The following is a 27,603-nucleotide window of genomic DNA, read 5'->3' as shown; positions in this document are numbered from 1 at the left end:
GTCTGGGATCTGGCTCCTACACTTTCATCCCGGCTCCTAGATTTAAAAAAAAAATTGTCGAGCACTGCCTTACACAATATGCTGCACACTTTAATGCCCATATGACATTATGCTATGCGTAATGCCCCAAGTACTACCAGTAGTTTACACATAATGCCCACGGACGACATAAAAACTAGCCGATTTTGGTCCGATTTCGGCCATATCCGACCCAAATCTGACCAAAATCGGCTAGTGTATGGGGGCCTTTAGGGATGATTATACGCAATGCCACACCAGTTGCTGACACTAGTAGCACTGCCTATTCATATGCCCACACCAGTTGCCAACAGTAGTAGTCCTGCTAATACCTAATGGCCATACCAGATGCTGACAGTAGTAGCGCTGCTTATACTTAATGCCCACACCAGTTGCTGACAGTAGTAGCGCTGCTTTTAGCTAATGCCCACCCCAGTTGCAGACAGTATCAGCGCTGCTTATAACTAGAGTCCACACCAGATGCAGACAGAAGTAGCGCTGCTTATACCTAACACCCAAACCAGTTGCAAACAGTAGTAGCGCTGCGTAACACCCACACCAGATGCAGAAAGGAGTAGCGCTGCCTACACATAACACTCACACCAGATGCAGACAGTAGTAGCGCTGCTTATACCTAACCCCCACGCCAGTTGCTGACAGTAGTAGCACTAACTATATGCAACGCCCACATCAGTTGCAGACAGTATCAGCGCTGCTTTTACAGATGGAACCAGCCTCAGCAAGCGTCTGGGGGGGGGATGCACACATGCCAGAATCCCCAGCACACCGTGGCGATTGGAGTGCCGGGGGGGTACAATGAGATGGCGCCATCTGGACATAGGGGGGTTATTCTGGTTGATTCGCAATGCTGCGAATTCTCAGCCTTGCGAGTCCACCAAACCCCGCCCGGCAAACAACCCCCCCCCCCCCCGCCCCCCCTCAAAGTGCGGCTTCGCCCGAACAGATGTGAATGGATGTTTTGCACAAACATCCATTCGCATGGCTCGGGTAACCGCCCACATTTTTCGATGGTCACCGACCATCGAATGATGTTTAGCATGCACGCATATATAAGTGACTTTTTAGTCACTTACATTTGCGTGCACGCTGGCGTGGATATGGGCGGTGATGTCAGCTACCCACCCCCCACACCCGTGTCACTGCCTCATTACCATGAGAATGCCCAGTGTTCTCATGGGAACGCCCATGGAACGCTGGGCGTTCCCATATGGTAATGGGGCAGCCCATCTCCGCCCTCCCCCCCCCCCCACGCCGCCATGGGTGCGTGCACCCGGGGAACCAAAAGGTCATCGTGGGTGCACGCACCATACGCCTGCACATGCGCAGATACCCGCCTGTGCATGCGCAGATGCGCAACATCGGTACTGCGTGCAAATGCACGCAGGACCGATGTGATCTGAATGAGGCCCATAATGCCCACATCATTTGATGACATGATTAGTCCCTCTCACACACTTTTTTTTTTTTACCTGTCTGGCAGCTCATCCTCTCCTTTCATCAGCCCTGCTGTGCTCCACTGTAGCTCCGCCCCTCGTCCCGTGTGGCTCCGCCCATCTGTTCCGTGTAGCTCCGCCCCCTGTCCAATCACTGGTGACACTGGTGACTGTGTAGTTAAAGGGGGTTGGGAGCTGGCTGAGAAGGAATCAACATCAGCTTTATGTTGCAGTCATCGCTGCCTGTCATGCAGTGTGTGACAGGCAGCGGAAGCCACAGAGAACAGCAGCCAAGAGGAAGAGCAGGAAGAGCGTCCTGCAGGATGTTCTCTGCTCCTTCGCTTGCTATTAACGCCACTGGTCACGGGGAGCGGGGGGGGGGGGGGGGGGGGGGGGGGTCGGGGGCTCCTTTGATGCTGTGCCCAATCCTCCTGCAGCAGCCCCGCTGTCAGTGTGCAGCTGCTGGTGATCACTCTTTCCGGCTGGCCTCATCTCCAGCTTGTTCAACGCTGGAGCCGGGGAACTGCTTCCGGGCCGGCCACTGCTACCCATAACTCCGCGGTGGCCGGCCCCTTGTTTCCTGAATCCTGCTGCCATCGCATACATTAGCGATGGGGGCGGGCTGTGGGGGGTTTTAGTTATTGCTGTGACTGTGACCTGGATTCAGTGTCACCAGCACTTTTCGGCCTCAGGGTCGGTCGGCCTCCCGGGAAAGTTCCCGGTAGCTTTAATGGCCAATCCGCCCCTGGCACTAGAGCGGGCACACGTCTATTCAACGTGGCTGTTTCCGACTGCATTGGAGCCCATGCAGATGAAACTTTTTCAAAAGTCAAATCTGCATTGTTGAAAACAGTCGCTGGATTGTCGAATCTGAGGCAATTTTTCGACAATCTGGAGCCGTTATCAACAATCCACGGCCTTTCCGACTGTCAGAACCTTCCAACAGTCAGAAGATAGAACCGACTGTCGATTTGACATTGGAAAAGGATGATATTATGACTGTCGGAAACGTTCCAATGGTCGGAATCAAGATTAAATACCCCCCTATGCAACATTACACCTACAGTATGTTTTTGTATACACAAATAAAGTAACAGCCATTTTATACAACCATTGTATCCCCCATTCAGTGGCTAAGTGGCTTAGGTGCACTTACCTTAGTAGGATATATATCTGGGTAGATTTGCCTATGGGTACTCCGTCCACTCCAGGTTGTTGTAGGTGGATAGATTCCACTGTACACCAATTAGTCACATGACACATGTTTGTAATAATGACAAAGGCCCAGTATAATCTCATTGTTTAGGTGATAGGTGCCAGACCATCTCACATCGATGAATGCACTTTAAACCATCTAAATTCTCCTCTCCAGCACAATTCTTGGCATCAGTAATACATGACAGTGCATTGTATAAGACATTTCTTCCCTTGAGATTATCATGCATGACTCCTCACCTCCGCTACTGATCGTTGTCATCCATACAGCTAGCACATTGCCCTCTCTGCTCTCCCAGTTACACTGGGGACTAGGGGGAAAGTCTTGGTTGCAAGCCCCTGCTGGAGGTCTTTAAGAGTGAAGGTCCATAATCAGACCACTTGACTCCATGACATGTTAAGCTAACACCATCCTGTGCTGTCGTTTATCTCTGTCTGTCCTCTTATCCTCATTGGATTCTGGAGGCTCCCTTGTAGGCTTATTTTGGCACTGTACAGATGGCTACAACCTACTCCTCTCATCCAGCTACTTTGGCAGGGTATAGGCTGAGACGACTAAAAGATAAATCATTAGATCCCAAAGGCTAGATCAGGAGACCATTTCTGGCTGACTTTTGGTCCCTGGTAGATAAGGGAGTATATACTGTAAATACTCTGAACCAAGGGTGTAACTACCATAGGTGCAGGGAGCACAGTTGCTATGGGGCCCTGGTACATAAAGGGCCGTTACAAACATTTTCTATGGGGCCTACACATATCTAGTTACACCATCTAATGAACTTAGGGTGGGTCATTATTTTAATCTTTTCAGCAGTCGAAACACATCGTAAATATTGGATAAACTTTTCATGTCATCTATAAATTACGCAACCGTCCAGCCTACTCCTAATAAATATTCATAAATTGATTTACATAAATCATTAGACTGCACTCAAAACCGATTCCTGACGATATGTGCAGCCTTATCAAATATAGCCCAAGGAGTAGATATGTAAATATAGCATAAGGAGTATATATGTAAATGTGGCCCAAGGAGTATATATGTAAATGTAGCCCAAGGAGTATATATGTAAATGTGGCCCAAGGAGTATATATGTAAATGTGGCCCAAGGAGTATATATGTAAATGTGGCCCAAGGAGTATATATGTAAATGTGGCCCAAGGAGTATATATGTAAATGTGGCCCAAGGAGTATATATGTAAATGTAGCCCAAGGAGTATATATGTAAATGTAGCCCAAGGAGTATATATGTAAATGTGGCCCAAGGAGTACATATGTAAATGTAGCCCAAGGAGTATATATGTAAATATAGCCCAAGGAGTATATATGTAAATGTAGCCCAAGGAGTATATATGTAAATGTAGCCCAAGGAGTATATATGTAAATGTAGCCCAAGGAGTATATATGTAAATATAGCCCAAGGAGTATATATGTTAATGTAGCCCAAGGAGAATATATGTAAATGTAGCCCAAGGAGTATATATGTAAATGTGGCCCAAGGAGTATATATGTAAATGTAGCCCAAGGAGTACATATGTAAATGTAGCCCAAGGAGAATATATGTAAATGTAGCCCAAGGAGTATATATGTAAATGTGGCCCAAGGAGTATATATGTAAATGTAGCCCAATGAGTACATATGTAAATGTAGCCCAAGGAGTACATATGTAAATGTAGCCCAAGGAGTACATATGTAAATGTAGCCCAAGGAGTACATATGTAAATGTAGCCCAAGGAGAATATATGTAAATGTAGCCCAAGGAGTATATATGTAAATGTAGCCCAAGGAGAATATATGTAAATGTAGCCCAAGGAAAATATATGTAAATGTAGCCCAAGGAGTATATATGTAAATGTAGCCCAAGGAGAATATATGTAAATGTAGCCCAAGGAGTATATATGAAAATGTAGCACAAGGAGTATATATGTAAATGTAGCCCAAGGAGTATATATGTAAATATAGCCCAAGGAGTATATATGTAAATGTAGCCCAAGGAGTATATATGTAAATATAGCCCAAGGAGTATATATGTAAATGTAGCCCAAGGAGTATATATGTAAATATAGCACAAGGAGTATATATATGTAAATGTAGCCCAAGGAGTATATATGTAAATATAGCACAAGGAATATATATGTAAATATAGCACAAGGAGTATATATGTAAATATAGCCCAAGGAGTATATATGTAAATGTAGCCCAAGGAGTATATATGTAAATATAGCACAAGGAGTATATATGTAAATATAGCACAAGGAGTATATATATGTAAATGTAGCCCAAGGAGTATATATGTAAATGTAGCCCAAGGAGTATATATGTAAATATAGCACAAGGAGCATATATATGTAAATATAGTCCAAGGAATATATATGTAAATATAGCACAAGGAGTATATATGTAAATGTAGCCCAAGGAGAATATATGTAAATGTAGCACAAGGAGTATATATGTAAATGTAGCCCAAGGAGTATATATGTAAATGTAGCCCAAGGAGTATATATGTAAATATAGCACAAGGAGCATATATATGTAAATATAGTCCAAGGAATATATATGTAAATATAGCACAAGGAGTATATATGTAAATGTAGCCCAAGGAGAATATATGTAAATGTAGCACAAGGAGTACATATGTAAATGTGGCCCAAGGAGTATATATGTAAATGTAGCCCAAGGAGTACATATGTAAATGTAGCCCAAGGAGTACATATGTAAATGTAGCCCAAGGAGTACATATGTAAATGTAGCCCAAGGAGTACATATGTAAATGTAGCCCAAGGAGAATATATGTAAATGTAGCCCAAGGAGTATATATGTAAATGTAGCCCAAGGAGAATATATGTAAATGTAGCCCAAGGAAAATATATGTAAATGTAGCCCAAGGAGTATATATGTAAATGTAGCCCAAGGAGAATATATGTAAATGTAGCCCAAGGAGTATATATGAAAATGTAGCACAAGGAGTATATATGTAAATGTAGCCCAAGGAGTATATATGTAAATATAGCCCAAGGAGTATATATGTAAATGTAGCCCAAGGAGTATATATGTAAATATAGCCCAAGGAGTATATATGTAAATGTAGCCCAAGGAGTATATATGTAAATATAGCACAAGGAGTATATATATGTAAATGTAGCCCAAGGAGTATATATGTAAATATAGCACAAGGAATATATATGTAAATATAGCACAAGGAGTATATATGTAAATATAGCCCAAGGAGTATATATGTAAATGTAGCCCAAGGAGTATATATGTAAATATAGCACAAGGAGTATATATGTAAATATAGCACAAGGAGTATATATATGTAAATGTAGCCCAAGGAGTATATATGTAAATGTAGCCCAAGGAGTATATATGTAAATATAGCACAAGGAGCATATATATGTAAATATAGTCCAAGGAATATATATGTAAATATAGCACAAGGAGTATATATGTAAATGTAGCCCAAGGAGAATATATGTAAATGTAGCACAAGGAGTATATATGTAAATGTAGCCCAAGGAGTATATATGTAAATGTAGCCCAAGGAGTATATATGTAAATATAGCACAAGGAGCATATATATGTAAATATAGTCCAAGGAATATATATGTAAATATAGCACAAGGAGTATATATGTAAATGTAGCCCAAGGAGAATATATGTAAATGTAGCACAAGGAGTATATATGTAAATATAGCACAAGGAGTATATATATGTAAATGTAGCCCAAGGAGAATATATGTAAATGTAGCACAAGGAGTATATATGTAAATATAGCACAAGGAGTATATATGTAAATGTAGCCCAAGGAGTATATATGTAAATATAGTCCAAGGAGTATATATGTAAATATAGCACAAGGAGTATATATGTAAATGTAGCCCAAGGAGAATATATGTAAATGTAGCACAAGGAGTATATATATGTAAATGTGGCCCAAGGAGTATATATGTAAATGTAGCCCAAGGAGTATATATGTAAATATAGTCCAAGGAGTATATATGTAAATATAGCCCAAGGAGTTAAAGACTAAAAAAAATATTAAATTATTATTATTGTAAACAGCTAATTTAAAATGTGTTTATTAGCAGGGAATTTTTCTCTATGAATAAGTAGCTGGTACTCATAAAGTAAAGTACAAGTACAGTACACAGCTAAAGTTAGAAGTGGATACAAGAGAAGCTTCCACAGCATGGATAAGTGTACTATGCACTAAGCCTTGGAGAGAAATAATGTGAAAGAAGATAAAGTACCAGCCAATCAGCTCCTAACTACAGACTTGAGTACACCATAACAAAAGAAGTTTACCATACCTCCCAACTTCTGCAGCTGAGAAATAGGGACACTCGCAGGGCTGAGCCATGCGCACGTCCAAAAGGGGGTGTGGTCTACGCAAATGAGGGTGCAGTGTATGCAAATGAGCCACCATTAGGCCATGCCCCCACCCCCTGCGACGCTGAATAGACACTGTGCGCATGCGCACACCCTCTATTCACTTCAGGCTGGGGGGACTCCCAACTGCCCCTCCACCCGGGCGGGACCAGTTGGGAGGTATGAGTTTACTAGTACAGGTGGAGTCTCTGATATTCAGTATTCTAAACTGAATTATTCCGCCAAAGATTTCAAAGAGCTGACATGTCACATGACACTGACATCATGTGACAGGTCAGAAATAATAAGTATAAGACTGCCTCTCCTCATACTCACACATATTATCCTGCTAGGCTCCTTCCGTGCTGTCTGGCGACTGTCTGACGCCTCACCAGTGCACATGAGCCAGTCCCACTGCAGTCACTATGGGAACTCACCGCCATCTTGGATCCTTACCACTATGTAATCATGAGCTCTCCAGGACTCTCCTCCACTCCAACACTGACTGTGTTGATGCTGCAGATGGCACCCAAAAGCCTTCCTCAGCATCTTGTCTCCACTAATATCTACCTAGTCTGCAGCACACCACTGTCAGCCCCTTTGTGTATAATGGTGAGAAATGGGGAAAAAATATGAAAAATTCTGAAATAAAAATATGCTTCTGGTTTCAAGCATTTTGTATATTGCAGACTCAATCTGTGTAATGTTTTGTTTCTTAAACTGCATTTACATCTTAACAGCTTTTTATTTTATATTTAACAAAGGACTGTTACTTTTTTTGCAGGTGGAGTGCCCCAATGTCCCACATGTGGGCAGCAGTGACCCATGACAAAGGGGCAGATGGTGAATAGATGCCTTGCATGGGTGCCAGTGAATCCCGACATCGGAATCCAGACTGCCGATGCTCCGACAGGGGGGATCCCGACTGACAGGGGCTATTCTCCATTGTGGGGGTCCATGGCTGCGAGCGCAGCGAGCCCGCAAGACGATTCTTTGCCCTCGCCCCCCCTATCAGAGCACCAGCAGTCGGTATTCCGATGTCGGGATACTGACCGTCGGGATCCCCCCTTGTTGTACCGCCATACCACACTCGCTTTGTACATACACACAGCATCTATTCATGGAGACAGAGGGACAGGAAGCATGGCCAGCAGCTCACAGAGCGCTGGGAATGCCCCACAGTGATGAAAATGTGGGCATGGCTTGGGCAGCGAGGCATTTACACAAAGCCCCACCCCCTTTTCATGAAGCTACACCCCTTTTTGGGAGCACCGCATCCCATTCTGTAAATGTTGTGAGATATGAGATATAGATAGATAGATAGATAGATAGATAGATAGATAGTTAGATAGATAGATAGTTCTATAATGATTTGGCTTATTATGGAGCAGGATATTCTGTTTTATCCAGGTCGGTGGTAAAGCTACAAGGAATACAGCTTGACATTTTGCCTTACAGCAGTAATTATGTGGGTGAGATCTCAACTGTTTAGAATTTGCATTTTTTATAATTAGTCATTTACTGTCCCATGTATTTTCTCAAAGCACTTTTCCCAGAGTGAAGCTGCAAATCACGCTGTGCCAAAAAAACACAGCTCAGTTGGCATAACCTTTGCAGACACTAAAATTATTCATTTAAAAGGTTTATTCCACAGGCTTGGATTGAAAAGGAGCGTTCTTGTAAGTGGAGCGCTGACATAAATTAGAACACATAATAATTTATGAGGTTATTTTATTATACTCATGATTAGATAATCGTTATCCTATATTTCACTCCTTGATATACTGGGTTTTAAAATGCGCAGCATTGACTGTGGGTTAGATATGCATTTAAATTGACTATATGTAGCACTAATTAAAATACTTGATTACATACTGGATGGATGAACGTGATCTAATCTCACAAGTCACTCGCCCAATGTCAAAAGTAGACAGCGCCTCAGTCTTCCACACCGGCCCTGCAAGAACACAATGTATGCCATCATTCAAACTGTGTAACATTTATGTGTCAACTGTGTGCAATACTACAGATGTTTCCTTTCTGCGCAGATTGTGTACACAAGTCCCCAAATTACTATGGCCACAATGTTAGAGCTAAAGTGGTGACCTCTGCCACTCTGCTCTCTCATTTAGGGCCATGTGTATAAAGCTTCAAAAAGAGAGAACATGCACAGTGATAAACAACCAGTACCCTCAGTACCCCCACACAGTGCACGTTTTGCAGGTCTCCAAACAGAATCACAGGTGAAATAATTAGCTCCACCTGTGATCAATTTTTCAAATTGCACCACAATGGTATTACTCCTCAGTCTCCAGTGTCTGAATGCAGCCAACACTGGAGACTGAGGAGTAATACCATTGTGGTGCAATTTGAAAAACTGACATCATACAACATTGACGTTTGTTTACAAAACTTTCTTCATGTGACGTAATTTGAACGTTGATGTGCCATTAAAGGCTCATTCCCACACTGTGTGATTTAAAGTTGTTGGAACCAGTACCCCCGATGAAGACACTTCCGTGACGAAACGCGTTGGGTCTGTTCCCATGTTTTACGAAACTGATTGAAAATCACCGTGTCTGATGTGATTAATTCGTAATTGTTTTAATAAAAAATATTTTTTTTTTTACCAAGTTGTATTTATATAAAAACTACTGTTTATTGAGGTGGAAGAAGCGCACTTTACATCTTTCTTATCATTCATATATATATATATATATATATATATATATATATATATATATATATATATATGTATATGTTTATATATATAGTAGATATGAACGTGGCACTCAGGACTTAAGCAAATAAATTCAACACGTAGCCTTCATAACTCAGTTGACCTTTCAGCCTTTAATATGGCTTTTTTCAAAACAGCTTACATAAAAAAATGGTCAACACTCACCTCTATAAGTAGAGCTAGATCACTGATCTGTGTAGGGACAGCGGCCATTGTCTGATGCCCTCTTTGGGTGTGTTGAGATGACATGTGTCAATAAAGTTTGACATAAACAAAAAATGGAATACATTTGTTTAAAGTGTTCTAGTGTAAGAAAACGTAACCCGCTATCACTGCAAGATAGGTGATACTAAACATGATGTAGAATTAAAATTATATAAAGAATTGTGCCTAATTAGTATATATGCTATAATACTGTGCTGCTTTAAAATATTATCAATGCTATTCCTATCAAGTTCATTGATTAATACATGTACTTTTATATTAGAATAAATAGGGATGTCTCCCGTCCTGCTGAGAATAATTCTTATACTTAAAAAGATGGAATCACTTCATGCCCAATTAGTAGTGCACAAATTATTCCGTGACGTGACGAAGTTCATCCGTGACGTATTGACGTCACGGATGAACTTCGTCACGTCACGGAATAATTTGTGCACTACTAATTGGGCATGAAGTGATTCCATCTTTTTAAGTATAAGAATTAATATCAGCAGGACGGGAGACATCTTCGTCACGCATTGCTTACATCCGTGATGTATTGATATTCCTGTCCATCCTATCCGGTGTGCGGCATCCAACTCCCGGTGTGGCGGCCAGAACAGCCCAGCCTGAACGCCGTTTGCAGAGGTGATCTTTCCGACCTATTCTGCTGCGTGATCCGTGGTGATATGATGCTAACCATCTTGCTGGCAAGCTGACTGTTTCTTATCTCGATGTATGTGAGCATATGTTATTGCGTAAACCTTGTTACTTTTATCTTACTCGTTTGGTGCGCTTTTCTTTCTTTTACAAATACTTACCTGATCCGTGGTGAGGATCTCTAAGAAAAGCTGCACGCATCGCTGAATCTACTTGTGGGCTTTACCTGTATGGTCATAAGACATTGTATATATAATGTTGTAAGGTCCGGCACTCCTCACTGGCTCCTGCTGTGCTGGTATTTCTTGGCCTGGGTGCCCGCTGTTCACTGGGGGTGCCAGCGCTTGTATATCACGTGCAAAGAATAGCGTCACTCCAGGTACTTTGTGAGAATGCTTTTTACTGTTAGTCTACAGCACAGGTCTTCAACCTGTGGCCCTCCAGCTGTTGTGGAACTACATGTCCCAGCATGCCCTGAGGTTTTTTTGCATGCTCTTATAGGAAAAAATGTGGCAATGCATGTTGGAACATGTAGTTTCACAACATCTGGAGGGCCACAGGTTGAAGACCCATGGTCTACAGTGTTTCGGGCCGGAGCCCGTCTTCAGGACGCTATTCTTTGCACGTGATATATATATATATATATATATATATATATATATATATATATATATATATATATATATATATATAATCCCCCCCCTGCAGTTACCAGTTGATCAAGTTTATACTGCATTTACACCGTGTTTTGACAGTGTAATATTCTCCCATGCAGTTTGCGGCCAGTAATGACAAGTGGAAGGGGATCCCCTGTCTTAAGTGACCCGGGCCCCACAAAGGCTTAATCCGGCCTTAAGGACATTTATTAAATTACCCACAGCAACTACAAAGAAATACAAAAAAGCAGTTTGAAGTGTACATTAACACATTAGATCCCTGTTCCCATGTGGATGGCTGAGCAGCACAAAAAAAACTAATATGTGGCTCTGCTGGGTCTTTTAGCTGTGTTGTCCCATGGCAATTGCACCAAGAATGTCACCTACTTTGCATCTACATAACATACAATATATTTCCAAACATTTATGCATGTCAGATGCCCATTATCACATATTGATAAATAGGAACGCATATTGATAAATAGGCATGATTTAAGAGCAGGAACATTCCCCGCGCTCTCATCTCATCGCAGTCCCCATGTAGTTATGTGGCTATTGATGTGATCATATTGGCCATTGACTATTGGCAGGCAGCAGACTTTCCCAGAAGGCTTAAAGAATAGAAATAGTTCCTGCCATCACAATCCTGCCGCCGGGCATGGCAGCCAGCTCCTTCTAAGATGCTACATCTGCGTTCTATCCCATAATAACCTCCTATTGTAAATATGTAAAGAGCCGCTGTGAACCATGGGACGTTTTCGTCAGACTTTACATCCATTCACTGAGAACTATTCATGCAATGCCCTGTGATCCAAATGAAAAACATCACATTATTAGAATGGATCCAAGTAAAAGGAATATAAGAGGTAGAAAAAGTCAGCGAGGTACAAAGCATTTCCCTATTTTAATTAATAATAATAATAATAATAATAATAATATATGGGGGGGGGGGGGATTCTGGACTCTTTCTGTGTTTAATATCTCTATATATAAAAAGCTAACTACTCCTCACCTCTATTAGGTGAAGTACCACCGGTGATCACTAGAGGGCAGTGAACAACCCAAATTACTTCTTAACAGATAGTGAAAGCAAAATGATCTATTTAAAACTTACTGGATATGGAGAGAGGGCAGGGCTGCCACTTGGAATTTTGGGGCCCAGGACTAATTTCCAGTCCAGGCCCCTTCGCCCTAAGACCGATCTCCTGCCAATTAAAATGCAGCACCGGCTGATGGCTTCCTGCATTGAAGAAGCAGGCAGCACAGCGGAGGCAGTCGGGGGGTTGCGGTGGGCAAAATGAGCTGCCCGGACCCTTCCAGAGACCGGATCAGTTGTACCCACAGCACCCCCCTGTCGGCAGCCCTGAGAGAGGGAGCTGTGAAGACAGAGATCAGAGGTAGGAGCAGATGAGGACTACGCCGGGCTTGTTGACGGGTTTTAACTAGTGTTACATATTTGTGCAGAACATGACCAGGTATATAGGGGCAAATTTACTTAAGCTTTGAAAATGAAAAGAGGTGTATTGGCCATAGCCATTGGCATCAAGAGGAGGTGGGGGGGGAGGTATTTTGACCTGGTCCTGGGCAGCGCTGCTGAGAGATATAGCGGAGGCCAGCTCCCGCAATTGGGCCACGCCCCATAAATGTTTAAAGGGGGTAAAAAAAACACTCTAAAGTCGAGGGGGGGGTGTTATTGTCCGACCCCAGCAGAGTCAGCAGCAGCACACACCTACAGTATGTGCTGTGCTAGTGTGCTGACAGCAGGCTCAGCACAAGCTCTTACGCTGTCAGTGAGGATGCTCATGCTGAGCCTGCTGTCAGCACAGCACATGCTGTAGAGGTGCGTGCCGCTGCTGCTCGACAGGGATGGAGGGTGAAGGGGGGGGGGTCGGACCAGGGCCCCACTGGGCCCCTTCAGCAAGCCTGGGCCCAGGTAATTAGTACACGCTACCCCCCCATCTCGACGGCCCTAGTCCCGGGTCTGCTGGAGGGTCCCGGGTCCCATTCCACCCTCCCCAGTGGCAGGGGGCAGGCCAGTGGGGAGAGAGATGACAGACTGCTGCCGCAGTACAGCCTTGTCTCCCCAGTTCAGCACACCCTGCTTAGTGTCATGGAGAGAAACAGCTGTGGCGGCAGCCTGTCCTCCCTCTCGCTTTTTCACGCCCCCTCTATTTTATTGGGGCCTGGTTAACCTGTCGGTGACCGTGCCCATAGCAATGAGTCAGATTCTGTCTTTCATGTTCTAGGATGCAATGATAGACAGAATGTGACAATGGACAACATCACCTCTTTTCATTTTGTTAAAAGTTGTAGTAAATTTACCTCATATTGTACAACCCTTTAAAACACAAAACTGCGTCTCTTTTCCCTACATTAAGTAAATGCACGTTCAACAATATGGCTTACTATGTCTCTAGCTTGCAGCCTGTGGACACTACGCTCTTACATACTGTGGGGGAAATTTACTAAGATGTGTATTCTACTTCACATGTGTTGTTAATATGGGCAACCAATCAGAAACTACTTCTTATTTATTAAACACCCTCCAGAAGATAGTAGACAGGATCTGATTGGTTGCCCTTAGCAACATCATATGTGAAGTAGAATACACATCTTAGTAAATTTCCCCCAGTACGTCTACAAAACGCTTATTTATTTACAAATGTGCAAATGGTTGTAAATGGTTCTAATGAGCCTCAAAACTAATATCACCCAATCTGTGCGTGCAGAGAGGAAGTGAGAGGTCTTTACACAATTCCTGACACTAAGTGACTCCATTTCATATAAATAGGAAGCGGAAAGATGCTCCTCTGAGTAGCGGGCAATGTTTGGTTGTCCATTTGGGGGTCCCAGGAGATGCCATTAATATCTGAGAAAAAGAGCATTTTCTGAAGGGGGAATAAAGAGCTGTTAAGCAGGTTAGTGGTAGTTACATGCCATTTATCAAGATGGGATATCTGAGGGAGGGAGGGGGGACTACAAGATTGGTGCAGTAATATAATAAAATCATTTGTAGGTAGTGGCAGGAATTCCTAGGCATGAGAGAAAAACAATTTCCTAATTTGAACGGATATCCAAGTAATGATTTTCTGACTCAGTATGTCTGTGACGTATATAAGCAGTTTATGTTATATTATGCACCACATGAATGAGGCAATTTCCAGAGGAGATGAAGTAACAGGCGAGGACGGTAATGTATAAAATGTAATAAGATGAAATAACACAGTAAGCTCTACAATTACATGAGGAAAAAATACGCAATTATGCCAGTGTGAATAAAGCAAATTCAGGAAAATAGAATCTGTGGTTAAATAGAAAAAAACGGAAAATATAAAAAATCGCGTCTACATTTTTTTTAAATAAATTGTGGCCAGGAAGTCGAACCGCATTGGTGTAAAAAAATGACCTACCAGCACTCATTTATTTATTTACAGTTTCTTATATGTCGCAGCAGATTCCGTTGCGCTTTACAATAGCATACCTCCCAACTTCAGTCCGGAGGAAATAGGGACACTCGCGCGGCTTCGCCGCGCGAGCGCCCGAAAAGGGGGCGGGGCGTATGCAAATGAGGGCGCGGCTTATGCTAATTAGCCGCGACCTCATTTTCATACGAGAATAGACGCTGTGCGCATGCGCACAGCGTCTATTCTACTAGATTGGGGGGTCTCCCAACTGCCACCCCCCGCAGCGGGACAATGCCTGCCGCGGGTGGGACGTCGGGACAGGACCCGAAAATCGGGACTGTCCCGACGGAATCGTGACAGTTGGGAGGTATGCAATAGTAGACAGTGATAAAACAAACTGGATAACAACAGACAGACTTGGAGGTAGGTGGGTCCTGCTGCAAGCTTACACTCCCTAGGGGTGGCCAAACCTGTCCTCAGGATCTACCAATGGTGCATGTTTTCCAGGCAACCTGTGGATCTATAGTAGGAATGAATGCAGCATGTTTTAAAATGTGACAGTTAGTAATGACTACAGCTGTGCACCAGCTAGGTAACCTGGAAAACGTGGACCGTTGGTAGATCTCGATGACCGGTTTGGCCACCCCTGCTCTATAGGGACATAGGAGGGAAACCCAAGGACAGGCACCAGTAATAGCATAGCAGATGGGAGATATTTTGTGATAAGTAAAGAGATGTAAGCTGGTGCAGTATGGTTAATAGCTTTATATGTAAGTAGAAGAATTTTATATTGAATACGGAAAATACAGGCAACCAATGGAGGGACTGGCAGAGCGGAGCAGCAGACAATGAGCGTCTTGCTAGGAAGATCTTCACACTTGCTCACCACCAAGCGCCATTTTTGCCACAGTACACGGTTGATAGCTCTACACTGAAAAGATAGACAGTCAATAGGTTGACATTAAATGGTCAATGTCGACCTTTTGACCCGACCTTCTGGCATGTCGACCATTTGGGTGTCGACCTATTAAATGTCTATAACTTATTACTGTAGATTGATTGAACCACACCCTTTTGCCAGCGGAAGTAGGCATGGAGTTCCAGAAGAAATGGATAAGTGTATTAGTTGCCAATAGCAACCGATACATTTCTATATATCATTCTATGGGCCAGATGTACTAAGCTTGAAAAGTAATAAAGTGGAGAGAGATAAAGGTGCAGATTTATTAAGCTCAGTGAAGTGATAAAGTGTCTGGTACTTTATCACTGGCCAATCAACTCCTAACTGTCACTTTTCAAACTCAACCTGTGACTTGACAGTTAAAAGTTGACAGGCTGGTGATAAACTACGAGCCACTTTATCACTTCAACGTGTCTAATAAATTTACCCCGGGGTTCCAGCCAATCAGCTCCCAACTGCCAGGATACAGACTGTGTTTAAAACTGGGGCTGGTTGGCTGGTGGTTGCACCGTGTGGTTGCACCATGCACCATGTGGGGTCCAGAGGACCGACTTTGAGAACCTGTGCTTTTGAAGATTTGCTATATCTCCCCCATTGACTTTTAATAAAGGTGGCAAGTGTCTTAGTTGTAAATACTCCAATGACTTCATGTACATTATTTTGGTCTATAATACGCAGCATTTGATATCTATTTGTAAAGGAGCTTTGCTTGCTCTTTAAATATAAGAACATTTAGAGCCTAAGGGGAACAGGAATATGGTATAAATGTTCCTAGCACCATTTTAATCAGAGGTTTACTGGATTTTCATATGAACTAACACTGACAGCCCAGAACCCTTTGTGCGTCACAGTCTCTTTCAACTGCCAGTCAGGAGGAGAATGTAGGAAGTGCTGAGGGTATGTTCGTGAAGGTGACAGGGATTTCTCTAGAAGGTTTTGCAAAGACGGATACTGACGCATCAACGGCTTTCCCTGAGCTTCAGTATGCTTGCCCATCTCCTGTCTCATACGCCTGTGACTGGAAATGATCTGTGCATACCACCTGTCCTTCTGTCTCACCCGCAGGTCACCGTGTCCCACAGTGAAGAGGGGAGGAGCATAGGACACTATTCATTCATAACACAGGGAGAGTCTGGGGACAGCCCGGCATCACGGAGAGCATTCACCCACCGTGATGAAAATTGGGGTGCCCCCTTTCTGCTTAGGCTCCTCCACCATTTTTGTAATTGACATGTCAACATGTGATATGTGACAAATATGTTGGCCTGCAGACTAGAATTGTGGTGTGACTGACAAAATGCCTAATAAGATTAAACAACAGCAAGTATAGTTTGTGCACGGCCAGCAAAAAACATTTTTCGTAGTGCACAATAATAACGATTAATAAAAAGAATTCCATTACAACCATATATGGCTACGTACGTACAGTGCACAAATCTATATTGTATTTAAATAAGCTGACTACACATTAGACTAGGCATGTCCAAACTGTGGCCCATCCCAGCATGCCTTGCCATAGTTTTAGCATTCCCTAGAAGCAAAACTGTGGCAAGGCATGATGGGACTTGTAGTTTCACAGCAGCTGGAAGGCCATAGTTTGGACATGCCTGCATTAGACTATGTGTACCCAACGTATCGGGACTATAAGGACCCAGCGGGGTAGCAGGCATTGGCAAGTACATACACACACAACATTGTTGGGGGGGGAGCAGGGGCCATGCTAACAATATATGACAACAGAAAACAACCCACGGAAGTATGCATAGGGCCCGTTTATCTTAGCACTCCCACTAAACGGCCGGTTTCCACCCGTAGGCGCGTACTTCTTGTCAATCACCTTGCAGCCGGCATGCATATAGAAATAGTTACAGGATTTGATCACAGGAGGGCCTCGCGCATGTGTACTGCGACCCGCATGCATGCACAGTGTACTGATAACCGGCTACCATGCAAACAGGCCCATAGTGTGTACACACAAGACAATATGCACGGATATATTATTCCGATATGTCGTTATCGTCCATATTTTTCTTTTTAAATCACCTAGTGTGACCCGCTGAGCCGGGTTTTTGCGGCAGTGTAAAAGGGGTATACGGTGCGTATACCCCTTTTACTCCGCCGCAAAAACCTGGGTCAGCGGCGGTGTAAATAGGTCACGCCGTGTCCCTTTTCACGGGACTTCTAACCAGGTCCTGACCTGGGTAGAACACGGCTAGGACCTGGGAAGAGGCGGGGTAAACGGGTATGCCGGGTCATCCGACCCGGCTCCCATTTACATCAATGGGGGGCGTACAACCTGCGGACCGCAGCGTCCGCAGGTTGGACGGGGGCACACACAGCCTCCGCTGCTGTCTGCTGTATTCTGCAGACAGCAGCGGAGGAGTTGAATGGATGCCTGTGTGCGGCATCCATTCACCTCCCGGATGAGGGCTGGGGGGCTGCACGGGAGCTAGGGGCAGCCCAGCAGATTACCTTAGTGCTGGGCTTGCCCCCAGTGCAGAGGTCCGGGTCCCCGCGGCAGTGATCGGCACTTGGAGATGATGTCACCTGCAAGCGGCAGCTCAGAAACCGCCTACGCTGGGTGGGGGGGGGGGGAACCGTTGGTGCACAAGGGACATAATGCCGGGTTGCACCCGGCTTGAAGCTGGGTCCAAAAAGCCGGGTGCGACCTGGCATTTTGGTATAAAAGGGGTATTAGAATGCAGAGATTGCTGCTCAGAGGTACAACATGCACCAAAGATATTGAAGTCATGCCCCTTTCATGGGGATACACAGCTTCTGCATGGGGCACGGGTATTTGGGTATGACCATTCTTCCATGACCATGTCCACCAGACCCAGAAAATCTCTCAGCAGCCCTGGATATAGTACTGCTGAACTCACACATGTTAGGTAGTCTAGGCCAGCGATGGCTAACCTTGACACTACAGCTGTTGTTGAACTACACATCCCAGCATGCCCTGCTACAGTTTTACTATTTGGCCATGCTAAAACTGATGCAGGGCATTCCGGGATGTGTAGTTCAACAACAGATGGAGTGTCAAGATTAACCATCACTGGTCTAGGCAAATTGTAGGCACTTATAGAAGCCCCACTGTACTGTAAAGGTCAAGCATTAGCCCTTCAGATATAATTGCTTACTGACTCTTCAGGCAAAATTGGGTATGGGCTATTAAGGCAGTAATTATTAAGTAATTGCTGGTGTTCATAAACCAAAGAACCATGAATCATTTCCCATGACCCATATTCTTATGAGTAGGATCAGTGTCACGTTTGTAAAACTGCACTTTCCCGATGAGCTGGCTTTTTACATAACCTTAAGTATGCAGGGGAGCCGAGAGAGGGGGGGAGCGGGTACTAATTACCCGGGCCCACACTTGCTGAAGGGGCCCCGCAGGGGCCCTGGTCTGACCCCTCCCTTGCCCCTCCATCCCTCCCGGGTAGCAACAGTAGCACACACTTCTACAGCATGTGCTGTGCTGACAGCAGGCTCAGCATGAGTGTCTCACTGACAGCGTGAGAGGTCATGCTGAGCCTGCAGTCAGCACAGCACATGCTGTAGGTGTGTGCTGCTTCTGAGATTGCAGTTTTTCGAGTTTTCTTTCACCCTCCTCTAAACATTTTGGAGGCGTGGCCTAAGTGTGGGAGGTTCCCACAACACACACTTAGGCCACGCCCCCAAAATTTTACCGGGGCCCGGCATTCCTCTCGGCTGCCCTGTAAGTATGTCATAGTGTGTTGTGTATCACCAAAGAAGAACATTGAGCATTTGATAAATAAATGACTTTGCTATAAAGAAAACCGAGGCCTGATTAAGTGCAGAGATGACATACACCACTGAAGGGTTCTGAGATGCTGTCACTTTAATTAGCATGGTGGGTTGCTAAGGTGATCTGATGAGTGAGGGAATAGCCAATCAGGGAATGGGGGAGGAGTTGTTAGGCTATGAGTCTGCAGGGAGTCAGGTGATCTGCCTCTTGGAAGTTTTTCCCCTCCCTCCCATCCCTAGTTTTCTATTTGTATAAAGTGTATGATGGTGAGTTTATAAGCGGGGTTGCTGCAGAGTAATTTGCTCCTTCATGGCTCTGCTCAGCGCTGTGTGCTGAGCGGGGAGAGAGGCAGCTCCCCGAGTGGGTTTCCCACCTGCCGGTTGCTAGCCTACACCCCGCTAAGGTTTTTTAAAAACAGGGGCATGGTCATGCCTCTCATGTAGGCCACACCCACTTTTTATCAGGGCCCAGCGGTGCGGTCAGTGCCCCTGTGTGAGGTAACTGTGTTTTGGCCATATTTTTATGGTGATGCATCCCACACAGGGTCTCGAACAAACTATGTTGCCATGCAATGGTAGCTAATACAGGTTGAGTATCCCTTAAGCAAAATTTGGGACCAGAAGCATTTTAGATAACGGATTCTGTATTTTGGAATATTTTTATATTCTGAATAAGGTATTTTGAATTTACAGTATGTTGTATAAAACACATCAAACATATGAAATCAGGGCCGGAGCTACCACTAGGCAGCTCTAGGCAGCTGCCTAGGGCGCTGGCCACTAGAGGGCGCTGTTACATCTGTTATTCTGAAAAAAAAGAAGGAAGTCTTCCTTCTTTTAACTTGTGCAAGCCAGTGAGGGGTCTAAATATATTTAGAGCTGTGGGGGAACAGCAATCTGCTTGCAGCCACACTCATGCTGCATACACATCCTGCAGCAGATACTGTGCTGAGGCTGCTGTTGGAAGCAACATGACGCTGCTGGGGCTTGAGAGCTGCACTGCCTGATGATGAGTCATAGGCTCTCTCAACCTCAGAGGAGCCGTCTGCTAGCAAGCTGTGAGGAATGAAGACAGAACACAACTCTCGGTGCCTTCACCTTTCCAGCTGCTACTGTTGTAGGTAAGTGCATGGGTGGGGACTGGGAGTGACAGGGAGCACAGTGTGTGGCATGTGGAATGGGGTCAGATACAGTGTGTGGGAAGATGGGGTCAGGTGTACAGTGTGGAGGGAGGGGATGAGGTATACAGTGTGGGGCATTGGATCAGGTGTACAGTGTCGGGGGATGGGATCAGGTGTACAGTGTGGGGATAGGCTGCACAGTGTGGGGGATGGGATCAGGTGTACAGTGTAGGGGGAGAGGATGAGGTGTACAATGTGAGGGGGTGGAATCAGGTGTACAGTGTGGGAGGATAGGTGTACAGTGTGGGGGGATGGGGTCAGGTGTACAGTGTGGGGGATGGGGTCAGGTGAACATTGTGTGGAAAGGGGTCAGATGCACAGTGTGGGGGATGGGGTCAGGTGTACAGTGTGGGTGGATGGGGTCCGGTATACAGTGTGGGGGTGGAGTCAGGTGTATAGTGTGGGGATAGGATGTACATTGTGTGGGACGGGGTCAGGTGTACAGTGTGGGGGATGATATGCACACGTGCGTGTGTGTGTGTGTGTGTGTGTGTGTGTGTGTGTGTATATATATATATATATATATATATATATATATATATATATATATATATGCACTTTCACCTTACTGTCTGGGAAGGGGATAACTGGGTGAAGGGGGGCAATAGGCTGACATTTTGCCTAGGGCGCCACCAAACCTTGCACCGGCCCTGTATGAAATACACACAAATATATATTATTTGTGCATGAAACAAGGTTTCAAAACATGAAACAAAGTTTGTGTAATAGTACACAAACTTTGTTTCATGTTTTGAAACCTTGTTTCATGCACAAATAAAATATACTTGTTTGTAGTTCATGTGTTTGATGTGTTTATACAACATAAATGCAAGATACCTCATCTCAGGCACTGACTTTGAATGCCAAGCAATAATTTTCTTGTACATATTTAGTGCCAGTTACAGTTTAGTGCCAGTTACTATCCCCAGTAGTGCCAGTTACTATTCCCAGTAGTGCCAGTCACATATCATGTCGACGGTAGTGCCAGTTACAGATGTACCTAGTAGGGTTTTAGTAAAAAAAAAAAAAACCTACGGTTTTCGGAATAATTTGGCTAGCGGATATTTGGATAAGGGATACTCAACCTGTACATGTATATTGTTTCTGTGCAGGAAAATACTGGCTTCTTTTACATGTAGCCCATTAATGTTAGACGGCTTTATTTTGAGGCTGCAATTTAGATTTCCCTTTGACCACCCAAATCTAAGGAGTAAATTGACAAAATCATCTAAAAATAAAAAGAGGTGATGTTGCCTACGGCAACCAATCAGATACTACGATGCAATAGAGAAATTAATCTGATTGGTTGCTATGTTTAACATCACCTTAACTCTCTCTATGTATGTTACTTCTGCCCAACCTGCAGTGCAGTATAGTTTGCCCAGTTGCTTGCCCACAGTCATAGAAACATAGAATTTGACGGCAGGTAAGAACCACTTGGTCCATCTAGTCTGCCCCTTTTTTAAACATGTTACCTCAAACCATATTTGATCCTTATTTTTTTGTAAGGATATCAATATGCCTATCCCAAGCATGTTTAAATTGTACTACTGTATTTGCGTCTACCACCTCTGATGGGAGGCTATTCCACTTATCTACTGTACTACTCTTTCTGTGAAGTAATTCTTCCTCACATTTCCCCTGAATCTTCCTCCCTCTAGTTTCAGTGCATTTCCTCGTGTTCTGCTCCTCTTCCTGTGAAAAATGTCTCCCACCTGTACCTTGTTAAAACCCTTGATATATTTGAAAGTTTCTATCATGTACCCCCTTTCCTTCTCTGCTCTAAAGTATACATATTAAGATCTTTTAGTCTTTCCTGGTACGTTTTGTGATGTAGGCCATGCACCATTTTAGTTGCCCTTCTTTGTACAGTCTCTAATGTATTTATATCCTTCTGGAGATATGGCCTCCAGAACTGAACACAATACTCTAGGTGAGGTCGTACCAATGACCTATACAGTGGCATTATTACTTCTTTCTTTCTACTGCTGATACCTCTCCCTATGCAACCAAGCATCTGACTTGCCTTCTTCATTGCTTTGTTACATTGCCTACCTGCTTTTAAGTCCCCTGAAATAGTGACACCTAGATCCCTCTCTTCCTCAGTAGTTTCCATTATAGTGCCATTTATACTATATTTAGTCTTTGGATTTCTGAGACCCAAGTGCATGATTTTGCATTTTTGGGCATTAAACTGTAGTTGCCATGCTCTTGACCACTCCTCTAATCTACCTACAGTGGCGTAACTACAGAGGGTGCAGGGGATGCAACTGCTATGGGGCCAGCTGGCCCAGCATGTTGGGGGGGGGCCGGGTCCATCAGATCATCCCCTGCACCCTCTTCCATTGTTTTAATACCATGTTTTGAATGCTGCAGCGCGTGGGGTTCCGGAGCCGGGCTTCTGTGCGTCTGCACTCTGCTGCAGAGTAGACAGTCTGCAGGGTGAGATCCGAACAGAAGCAGCGCTGGAAGTGGGGCGGGACATATTGACACTTTCCGCCCGCGCCGCTCCCCACTTCAAACGCGACTGCAGCACTGGAACCCGGTGCAAATCTAAATACATCATCAAGCCCTGTTGTAGAAGTGACAGCGGCTCTGCCGCTATCAGGCAACGGGAGCCGCACATGTAGCACCAAACACAGACGAGAGGAGCCGCACTTAGAGACCCCGGCTGTCCTGACAGCAGCAGAGCTTCAGCAAGGTATCCGGATACAACGCTGGGGACCTGCAGTGAATGTATTGTGTGTATGTGTGTGTGTGTGACAGTAGGTGCATTCAGTGTGTGACAGTTAAAATAACTTCTATGTGTGTGTGTGTGTGTGTGTGTGTGTGTGTGTGTGTGTGTGACTGACACAGTTTGTCAGTCATGCAGTGTGTGTCTGTCCTGGCACTTTACACCTATTCAAGAGAATTGAGTGAAAAAAGCACTGAGGATAAGGGGTTAGAGTAGGGGGTGAAGGGGGGGAGATAAGCAATGAGAAGCGGAGGGGTTGAGAGGGAAGGAGTTGAAAGGGTGGCAAGGAGTGAGTTGCATAGGGGTAATTAAAGGACAGAGACACATGTGACCAGTCACAAAGGAGAGCATGTTGGAAGTAAAAGGGATACCTAGGATATTAGGGTTGGGGGGCTGCCCCCACTTCTAAATTCCCATTTTGTACACTGCCCGGAAGTAACGAGGGGGGGCCCCATTCTACATTTTGCTATGGGGCCCAGAAAGGTCTAGTTACGCCTCTGTCTACCTAGATCCTCAATCATTTGTTTTACCCCTCCTGGTGTGTCTACCCTGTTGCATACCTTTGTGTCATCTGCAAAAAGGCACATTTTACCCTCAATTCCATTTGCAATTTCACCAATAAAGATATTAAAAAGCACCGGTCCAAGTACAGATCCCTGGGGTACTCCACTTGTAACCTTTCCCTCCTTTGACTGTACTCCGTTTACTACAACTCTCTGTTTTCTGTCCTGCAACCACGCTCTTATCCATTCAACTATCTTAGAATCCAATCCCAAGCTTTCAAGTTTATTTAACAGTCTGCGATGTGGGACAGTGTCAAAAGCTTTACTAAAGTCTAGATAAGCTACATCTACAGCCCCACCTTGATCTATTACTTTAGTCACCCAGTCAAAAAAGTCAATAAGATTTGTTTGGCATGATCTTCCCCCAGTAAACCCATGCTGTTTTGGATCCTGTAAATTGCTGGTTTTGAGATATTCTACAACTCTTTGTTTTAAGAGTGTTTCCATCAATTTCCCTACTACTGATGTAAGGCTCACTGGTTGATAGTTGCTTACCTCTTCCTTGCTTCCACTTTTGGGTACTTGTGTATTTTGGCGGCGCCCATCGCATCGCATACCATAACGTATACGATGGTATGCGATGCGACGTGATATCGTACGATAGTGCACGATGGCATACAATTTTGAAATTGTATGCCATTGTACATGGCATACGATGCCATACGATGCGATGCGATTAAACATTGTATAAGCACCCTAATGGGTGCTTAAACAATGTTAAGCACCCAAATGGGTGCTTACAATGTTAAATGCACCCCCACACCACCCCCCCACTATAAACGTGAACCCGAAGCGTGGCGAGCGCAGCGAGCCCGGGAGGGGCGGCGGTACGCGTCCTACGACCTTTTCATACCCCCACTATCCACGTCAGCGTGGAGTTGAGAATAGAATAGTGTCCGAAGCGTGGCGAGCGCAGCGAGCCCCGCGAGGGGACGCGGATACCTGTGAAGCCCGCGAAGGGACGCGTTTACCTGTGAAGGTATCCGCGTCCCCTCGCCACGCTTCGGGCTCGGTGGCTTGCTGCGCTCGCCACACTATTCTATTCTCAACTCCATGCCGACGTGGATAGTGGGGGTATGAAAAGGTCGTAGGACGCGTACCGCCGACCCTCGCGGGCTCGCTGCGCTCGCCACGCTTCTGGTTCACGTTTATAGTGGGGGGGTGGCGTGGGGGTGCATTTAACATTGTAAGCACCCATTTGGGTGCTCAAAAGCACCCTTTAGGGTGCTTATACGATTTTTGGTCGTATAGGGAGTAAAAATCGCGTCACATCGTATGCCATCGGGTGCATGGCATGCGATGCGATGCGATGTGTCCGTCGTACGACGGACATCGGGGGCGCCGCCAAAATACACAAGTACCCACTTTTGTTCAGTGGGACTACATTCACTGTTTTCCAGTCCTCTGGGATTACTCCAGTAGCTAGTGACTGGTTGAATAATTCTGTTATTGGTTTTACCAGCTCCCCTTTAAGCTCTTTTAGTATCTTTGGATGTATCCCATCTGGCCCCATTGATTTATCCACTTTCAGTTTTGAGAGTTCTGTGAGGACTTTCTCCTCTGTAAATGTACGTGTCTCTCCCTCATTTTTCTGACTATACTTGCAACTTAACTGTGGCCCCTTCCCCTCTCTTTCAGCAGTGAATACTGAGCAGAAATAATTATTAATATGATCTGCTATTACATTGTCCCCCTCAAGAAAACTTCCACTCTCTGGATACCTGGATAAACTGTCCCAATTTATACAAGGCAGTCCTGTTTTTTGGGACTATCCTGTGTCCCACCTGGGGCTGACACTGTCCAGCATCTATTCACTGAGACAGAGGGGCTGGAGACAAGGGCAGCAGCTCTCATAAAGCTGGCCATGCCCCCCTCAGCAGGAAAAATGGGGCATGGCATTGTGGGAGTGCCATGATCATAGGCCACTCCCCCAACCATGAGGCCACACCCCTATCTCCGGGCATGCGTCACCCTCCTGAAGTATGAAGGTATGCCCACAGTGCATAAACACTGTATATTGCTTTCATATCTTACGACACAGATTCCAGATGAAAGTCTAATACAGGAATGTCTGTATTCAGGCAACGTGAGCTAACAAGGTTAAAACATTAATGTTTTCTCACAGGAATTTAAATGTCAGAGACTCTATTCTGGCAAGGAACACTGTTAACAAGGTTAAAATCACAATTTCTATAAGGACACATCTCTTTGTTTACAATGTATACATGGTAATTCTGCAACATGTGTAGTAGAGGAGAACATAGTATTCTGCACATGACCAAACAAAGGGATCCAGGCTCCGGAAAGTCTGCATATTAATTATTGAATGAACTGTGCTAAGTGGTAATCAAGGCAGTGTTAGCTCCTGCTACATATCTCAGAATGAGGTCACTGTTAAGGTCCGTACACACTGGGCGATTTTGCCCAGCGTGTATGCAGAGCGACAATGTGAAAAGCCTTTAAACAGCTGCTAAACATATGTACAGTATAAGACATGGAATACCACCTGTTGGCACATCAGCTAGAAAAAAAACATTAAAAAACTCATGTCAACCTAATGCTTGTGTCGGCCTTCCAACCCTGTCACCTTTAGCCACGTTGTCCTATTTCAGGTGTCGACCTAAGCCCTTTCGACTTTCAGTGGTCAATCCAATGCATGTTGACCGAAATAGGGTCAACCTAATCACTGTACCCTGCAGCAGCCATCCTGTCTCTTATTGCAGATGTCAGAAGGGCTCCTGGTATAGAGTCAGTTAACTACAGATGTGCCGCAGATCTCCATTGCAAGAGCAGTGGTCCCACTTGGATTCTGCTGTGAGCCACACAGGTGCTGCTGCACGTGCAGGTGCCCCTTCAGGGCTTGGAGCCCAGAGGTTGGAGCCTCCATTGCCTCTGGGAGTTACACCCCTCCCACACAGTACATGACACACCTAAACAGTAGAGGTCATACCCACACTGTGCGGGTCATAGCTCCTTGGATCATTTTCAGCCTCAGGCCCATGTGAACCTTGTCATAATGAGTATAAACCTGCAAAAAAACACAACAATGGACATATTGGTAATTCTAAAGATAAAAATAAATGTGGTAGGTAAAGGTTCAATACACCACACACATGCATAGGTGCCAAAACCGTGGGTGCTCCGGGGCCCGAGCACCCATGGAAAGTGAGGAGCACCCACGGGCCACGGTCCGTAGCTTACCCATTCTGTCGACATCTGCCGATTATGCTGCACGGCCAGAAACACAAAATCCTTAAACGAGAGAGACTTTAATGTGCGGATGCGAGTGCAGAACGGTACTACAGCCGCAGTTGGGAGACCCCCCAATCTAATAGAATAGACGCTGTGCGCATGCGCACAGCGTCTATTCTCGTATGAAAATGAGGCTGCGGCTAATTAGCATAAGCCGCGCCCTCATTTGCATACGCCCTGCCCCCTTTTCGGGCGCTTCGCCGCGCGAGTGTCCCTATTTCATCAGGACTGAAGTTTTTTTTTTTTTTTAAGAAACTCAGGAGCCCTACCACCAGTGCTGTGCCTAAACACGTGCAAAGGGGGCCTTGCGATCGAAGTGGGCCATCTCCCGAAGGAGACGGGCCCCGTTTTTCCCCTAACCCCTCTCAACCATAAGGCCGAAGAGGGGAAAATAGGGAACGGTGGGTCCTCTTCGCCGAAGCCCCTG

This window comes from Crinia signifera, chromosome 2 (assembly GCF_055691185.1).
Source record: "Crinia signifera chromosome 2, ASM5569118v1, whole genome shotgun sequence".
Classification (NCBI taxonomy): Eukaryota; Metazoa; Chordata; class Amphibia; order Anura; family Myobatrachidae; genus Crinia; species Crinia signifera.
This window is presented reverse-complemented; position numbering follows the sequence as displayed.